Below are 6,940 nucleotides of genomic sequence, written 5' to 3'. Positions count from 1 at the left end.
CACACTGGTCAGAATGGCCATCACTAAAAAGTCTACAAATGGCAAATTCTGGAGAAGGTGTAGAGAAAAGGGAACCCTCCTACGCTGTTGGTGGGAATGTAGGTTGGTGCAGCCACTATGGAGAACAATATGGAGGTTCTTCAGAAAACTAAAAATAGAACTACCATATGATCCAGCAATTCCACTCCTGGGCATATATTCAGAGAAAACCATGATTCAAAAAGATACATGCACCCCTATGTTCATAGCAGCATTACTGACAATAGCCAAGACATGGAAGCAACCTAAATGTCCATCAACAGATGAATGGATAAAGAAGATGTGGTACAGATATACAATGGAATACTACTCAGCCATAAAAAAGAACAAAATAATGCCATCTGCAGCAACATGGGTGCAACTAGAGATTATTATACTAAGTGAAGTAAGTCAGGAAAAGAAAGAAATACCATATGACATCACTTACATGTGGAATCTAACATATGGCACAAATGAACCTATCTATGAAACAGAAACAGAATCAGGGACATAGAGAACAGACTGGTAGTTGCCAACGGGGAGGGGGTGGGGGAGGGATGGAGTGGGAGTTTGGGGTTAGCAGATGTAAGCTTTTATATAGAGAACAGATAAAGAACAAGGTCCTACTGGATAGCACAGAGAACTATGTTCAATATCCTATGATAAACCATAATGAAAAAGAATATTTAAAAAAGAATGTATGTATATGTATAACTGATCACTTTGCTGTACAGCAGAAATTAACACAACCCCATAAATCTACTATATATATAAATATATATATTTATATATTTTACATATTTATATAAAATAAAAAGGAAACATGGGGCTTGCTAACCTGAGGTGAGGTCAACACTCGTCCCATTCTTGTTTGGCCTCTGTCTGTGGCGGTTCAGTACACTGTGTGCTCTGTGCTGCCATGTTTATTACAAGAAGAGACCAAAGGCTGGCCTACGGAAGAGGGGAAAGGGGACTAGCAGTGGAAGAAAACAATTGGGCAATGAGGCCAGGGGTCGAGGACCTGAGAGAATCAGAAGCAGTGGGGTTTGGACAGAAGTAGGGTGGGCAATAATCACTGCAGCCTAGGGGAAAAGGAGGAGATAGAAACAGACCTTTTCTGACTCCTGAAGTTGATCTGTTATTAGTAATAACAATAATGGTGGTGATGGCAGGATTTGAGGGTATTCGTTTTCTGTATCCAGGGTGTGTGCTTTTAGCTTCTCTCCATTGCTCTTCACCAGAGACTGCATTTGCTTTCTTTGGGTTTTGGCTGTTTGGGCTTGTAGTTCCGCCCAGAGAGCCTGCTTCTGGTCACTGTAACCTATTCCTGGGGGACCCAGGATAAACTCCATGGTAATGGCTGAATGCAAGGATAGGAAGGATCACGGTTATCTTCTTTGTCAAGTCCTGTGGATCCTTGCGGGCTGACTAACTAGGCAGAGTTGCTCTGGAGCAACTATGGTCTATACTCTCTGGGTCCACAGCCTGGATTTTGGCACACAAGCCCATAAAAGAAGGAACTCCACCATTCTGGCATATTCAGGGCAAAATAATTTTTAGGCTGTTCCACTGACTCTGTGAACCACAGCTGCCCTCCTTGGAAGCCAACCAACAGCAGTATAAGCCTAGCAGTTGAGAGCACAGATTTTAGCATCATGCAGACCTCAGGTAGACTACGTCTCAGCTACTCAGCTCTGCTGCATGGTATATTCATCCAGACGTACATGTCAATACCTCATTGAGGATCCTGTGAAGAATCCACTCTCACAAAAGCATTTGAGGGCAATGTAGACTTTCATAAGATTCCACAGTGGAGAGCAAGAAGGAATTTATATCATGGTACCCAAAGTAATCAATTTTAATATCTGACATTTATCTTCTCTCAAATCCCTTCTTAGCCTTCCTTGATACAATGATTTTCCCTCTGTCCTTCCTCCATACAATGCCCAGTGTCATTGGCTCCATTCTTGTTATCCTCACCCTGTTTATTTTCTCTTCCACCTTGCTAAGCAGTGCAATCCCCTCCAGATCTCTAGCTCGGCAACATAAAAAGTTCTCCAGTTAACAGGACCTTCTGAGATGGCAAGTGGGATTATATGGTATTGGTTGCAAGAAGCAGAGGGAATTACTTCCTATGTCCCATGTCTGTGTAAGGAACTTTTCCTTAATTGACATTTCTTTCTTATGTCTCATGTTTGTGTAAAGGACTTTTCCTTAAGTGGTATTTCTTTCTGTGTTTCTACTTCATTCCTTGAGAAAGAAGCACGTGGGAGCCACACTTCTAGCTTCTCTCTGCTCCCTCGTCCACTCCACTCCTCTTCAGGGATGAAGGAGTAAGTTTTCTAATCAGAGACACTAGGAAAAGGAACACAGTAGGTCTGTGTGGCAGCCCTGGAGGGGTGCCACTCAGATCCTCCTTCAAGAAAGAACTTGACAGTGAGCGGCAACAAGTGAAGTTAGTTGACAGCCTCCAAATTTTGAAGGCCGTATTCTTGGGCAGCCCCAACCAATGGCTGAACATAGCAGGAGTCCCAAGTTCTGGCCATTTCAGCCCAAGGTTTAACCCCTTTAAAAGACAATGTTTGCTGTGGAGCTCGCCAATGGGTTGGTGGAGGTTTTGTCAAGAAAGCATTGAGACCCCAGGCTCTCCTGCCCAACTATGCTTTCTCTCTCTTTTATCTTTCGAAACTACCTCTCAATAAAATTTTTGCACTCTTGTGTCTCAGAGTCTGCCTCTCAGAAGACTCAACTAACACAGTGTGGCTCTATAGCTTTACACCTTCTCTCTGTCTCTCTCCCCGCACCCCAAAGATTCACCCTCTCTCACAAACTCCCTGTGATAAGTTCCCCAGGAATGATTTCCCCCTGGAAGTGGGAGGCTGCATTCTCAGACACGCTGTCAGGAAGGGAGGTTCTGGGGGACTCATTATGGCCATATGTTCAGTTTCATTCTACAATTCAATCTTAGAGTGACAAAGCTGATATTTTTATCTATCAGTTTGATTCCTCTGTCTTATGTCTCAATCGGTTTTTGGCTCAGGAAGTAAACAAAAAGAGCTGATTTATTTATCCCCTCGAGTCCAGCATGAATATAAAAAAAAGAATTCTCACATGTAATTTGGAATACTTGACTGATTCCCAGGAGGCCATATAGGCCATTTCTTCTACTCTTTTGTAATGAACTCATTAAAAAATTTCATCAAAGGCATGATCTTAAAAGGCGATGAATGTTTAGCAGGGTGACAGATGGAACTGGGTACATCCCCAACTTCCTCTCTCTTGGAGGGACAATTGTGCAACATGATCGTCCGTCCCTTAGAGGGTCCCTCATAGAATTGAGCCCCAAAGCAATAACTCACTTATTAACACCTCTTTTACTGAATTTCCTTCCTTTCTCTCTGTGCTTCCTGTTTCTACTCCAAAAATATACTACTTGCATCCAGCCCTTTTCTTAGGATATACTTTGGGGAGAAGTCAAATGAAGACACCACCCCAATCCTATCAGACTTTCTTCAGGAAATTAGAAGAATGAGCGAGCTGGTGAGAAAACAGGAAAAAGCAAATGTGGGGAGTGTGGACAAGTCACAGAAATTGTGGAGCTTTCACGTGAAGGGCCAGGAACTCCTATAGTGACTGTTTCCAGAAAGGCCTTGACTACAGAACCCCTCTCTAGTTCAAGCTCCCATAAGGCTCAGTCCCACGTCCATGAGTTCGCCTGCTGCTAGTTTAAGTATGTTTCTGTTCCTTGCAGGTTAAATAGCCTTGACTCAAGCACAAGGCCAAATAAATTCAAGGTTGCTCCAAATATGTCTCTTCAGATCAGGTTATTCTCATGTGCAATGCAGAAACTGAGCTCGCTAGCAGGTTCCTCATAAATGACAGTCCTTTTTAACCATCACATTCTAAAATGTCGGAGAAGCTCCAATCCCAACAGCAACTCATTATTAAATCATTTTGAAGTTAGGAAGGCAGGCCTGGAAACATTTCTGCAGAGAGCTGCTTGGTTCATTTTGTTTTATTTGACTTCTGTTCGTTTCTGATCAGGCCCTAAAGAAGGCAGAGTATCTGATTTGAAGGCCCACAGTCCCACATAACATCACCTTTCTTAGACAGCCCAGTGATCACTGATCAAGAATGAATATTTCTTGATAAAATATTCAAGTCAAATATGTTTAAATGTTATTTCAGCTTAGTAAGAGGAAGGGCAGGGCATAGGAGGGAGGAGCAGGTAGGACCTACATCACAGAGAGGTTGCTCCTCTGAGGAAGGCAATCACCATGTTTCTGAAGATCCCTTTCCTTCAGCTAATTACCCCATCAGAGGAGAGAGCAAAAGAGTTGAGTGGGGAAAGAAGGTCCCTGCAACCACAGGCACAGCTTTGGGAAATACATTCCTTGGGGTCCTTATCATTGCCTATTTCATAAATAAGCGCAAATAGATAAAGTCAGGCTTGTTAACCAAACATCTCTGCAACCAATCAATAAGGGGCGCAGGTGATGCAGACCATGGTTTCACCCAGCTCATGGATCTTTGGATTTTGAGATAATGCTTTGCGAGTTCCCTTCTTCTAAAGAGATATCTATGTAGTGTGGCTTCCTAGGAAAGAGACTCAGCAGGCCCCAACAGGGGTGGCCATGTTAGTATTGCAGACTGTAGGGTTTGGCAGAAGGAGGCCTGGAGAAACTATACAAGTTGAGCTCTTTGGGGAGGTCCCTCCACTGCAGGGCTCAATCACACTGGCCAGCACTACAAGGAACTATACTTAACCCTAGCTCTTGCCAAGTTTTTATCTAGTCCAGGTCACAGGGGGATTTTAGGTACCTCCTGCTGCACAGACTTTCTTGATCCTCATGCTGTGGTGAAAATAGCCTGGTAAGAAAACTGGAAGTGCCCACTTAACCAAGTGTCAAAGATGTTATTACCAACAGCAAATAAACCAACATCGTGTGCTTCCTGATGTGACACTCGAAGAAGGATACAAAGCTGTTTATGTAGTGTTTCTGCCAGAAGAGTACATAAACCAAGTCTAACCATGAGGAAACATCAGACAAACCTAAACTGAGAGACTCCTCCATGACAGTTAGCCTATATTCTCTAAGAATATGCGTGTCATGGAAAACAAAGAGAGGCCAAGAGCTAGTTAAAGGAGATTAGAGAGACATGACAGTTAAATGCAATATACATAAACCTGGATTAGATCTAGGGGGAAGAAAAAGAATTGCCAGAATGGTATCGTCGGAATATTTGGCGAAAATTGAATGTGGACTCTATATAAAAAACAGCATTGTATCAATGTTAGATTTCTGGAATTTGACACCTATATTATGGTTTTGTAAGAGAACTGCTTGTTCTTAGATGATATTAGCTAAACCCAGCTGCCTCTTCAACTTGAAATAATTATGTGTGTATACACATACATGTACAATGTGGAAAAATGTTAACAATTGACATATCTAGATAAAAGGTAAAGTTAGAGAGTTATGTGTATGATACATGCAATTCTTTAAGTTTTAAGTTATTTCTCAATACAAAATTTTGAAGGTCAACTTCACGATTATTTTATTAAATAACAGAGAAAGGTTTTTTTAATACCTTGATGCCACAGTAAAGTGGGAAAAGTATGGGCCTCGGGAGCCTAAGAACTCGTTACTCCAGCCAGTAAATAACTGAGCATTTTGGGAGAAAGTCACTAAATCACTCTGAGACGCAATTTTCCATAAAATGAAAGAGCTGGTCTAGATAATCTCTAGGATGAGTTCTTGTTCTCACACTTTGCAGGACTCCTCTTTCCACGTCTTCCCTCTAACAACACCATGTCATAAACTCTTTTTCGAGCATATTTGTTCTTTATTGATTCCTTTAAAGAGAGCAGCCTTCTTCCTGAGAGCAAAGCCACAAACTGGCAACAATGACCAGTTTCAATATAAATGGTCTGCAAATGCAATTTAATGCATTTTTAAATTGAAGTGCACTCACAGGCAGTATAATTAATTCAGAGGCATTCTTCTGGAGTAACCCCAGGTTTCTGGTATAGGTTCATTTCATCCATAGACTCAAGAGAATATAACTGAGGTATACAGAGCGTCAGCACATCCGACACATTTTAATAGGAAAGATACAGTTGGTATCTCAATAAAGAAATGACAAAAAAAAAAAGAATACTCTCATCAACAGATTATGACATTATCTGCTGGCAATATTAGTCTGACTCCTACTGATGCAATATAAGCCTGACAGCCAGCTATTAAGAGTAATGAATCTGAGCAAAAATTGATTGCAAAATGTTCTTGGCTTAAACCTGGAGTAACCATCCTGCTGACCTAAGAGAAATCCATGCAGTAAATCGCTTCAGGAGGCATAAGGATCTGGAAAACTCTGCTTGTAAAGGGTAAAGCATCATTTTCATTTTGAGACCTACTTTTAGGTACTAAATTCAATTTTAGATGGCCTCAGCTTTTTTTCCTGTCTCTAAAAGACCCAACTCACAAATCTGTCATGCCTTCAGTTTCGGAAAGCTGGCAGTGGTAGTCTCGTCTCAGATGAATTCCAAGGCTTGTTCAGCTTGGTTAGTTAATTACAGTCATTATCATGAAAAATACTAGGTCACGTTAGTTCCATTTTTTGCAGAAGAGAGTAATGCGTGAATGTTTAGCCTCATCATTTTGTATTCAGCAACTAATGCTGGCTTTTATTGCTTGGCGGTGACATTGGTAGAGGTCAACTACACAGCACTGAGCAGGCAGGACAGAATAACATGCCAGGAATGTGACAACTGCATAGTGTTACAGCACTGTTTTTTCCTTCAACACAAATGCACTGAGACACTGCCTCACCCCCAAAGCTGTCATCTTGGAAAAATGACTTGACTTCTCTGTCCCCAACATGTTCTATCTGTAAAATGGGATATGATTCTATTTCTTGA

The sequence above is a fragment of the Hippopotamus amphibius genome, chromosome X, assembly GCF_030028045.1.
Source record: "Hippopotamus amphibius kiboko isolate mHipAmp2 chromosome X, mHipAmp2.hap2, whole genome shotgun sequence".
Classification (NCBI taxonomy): Eukaryota; Metazoa; Chordata; class Mammalia; order Artiodactyla; family Hippopotamidae; genus Hippopotamus; species Hippopotamus amphibius.
This window is presented reverse-complemented; position numbering follows the sequence as displayed.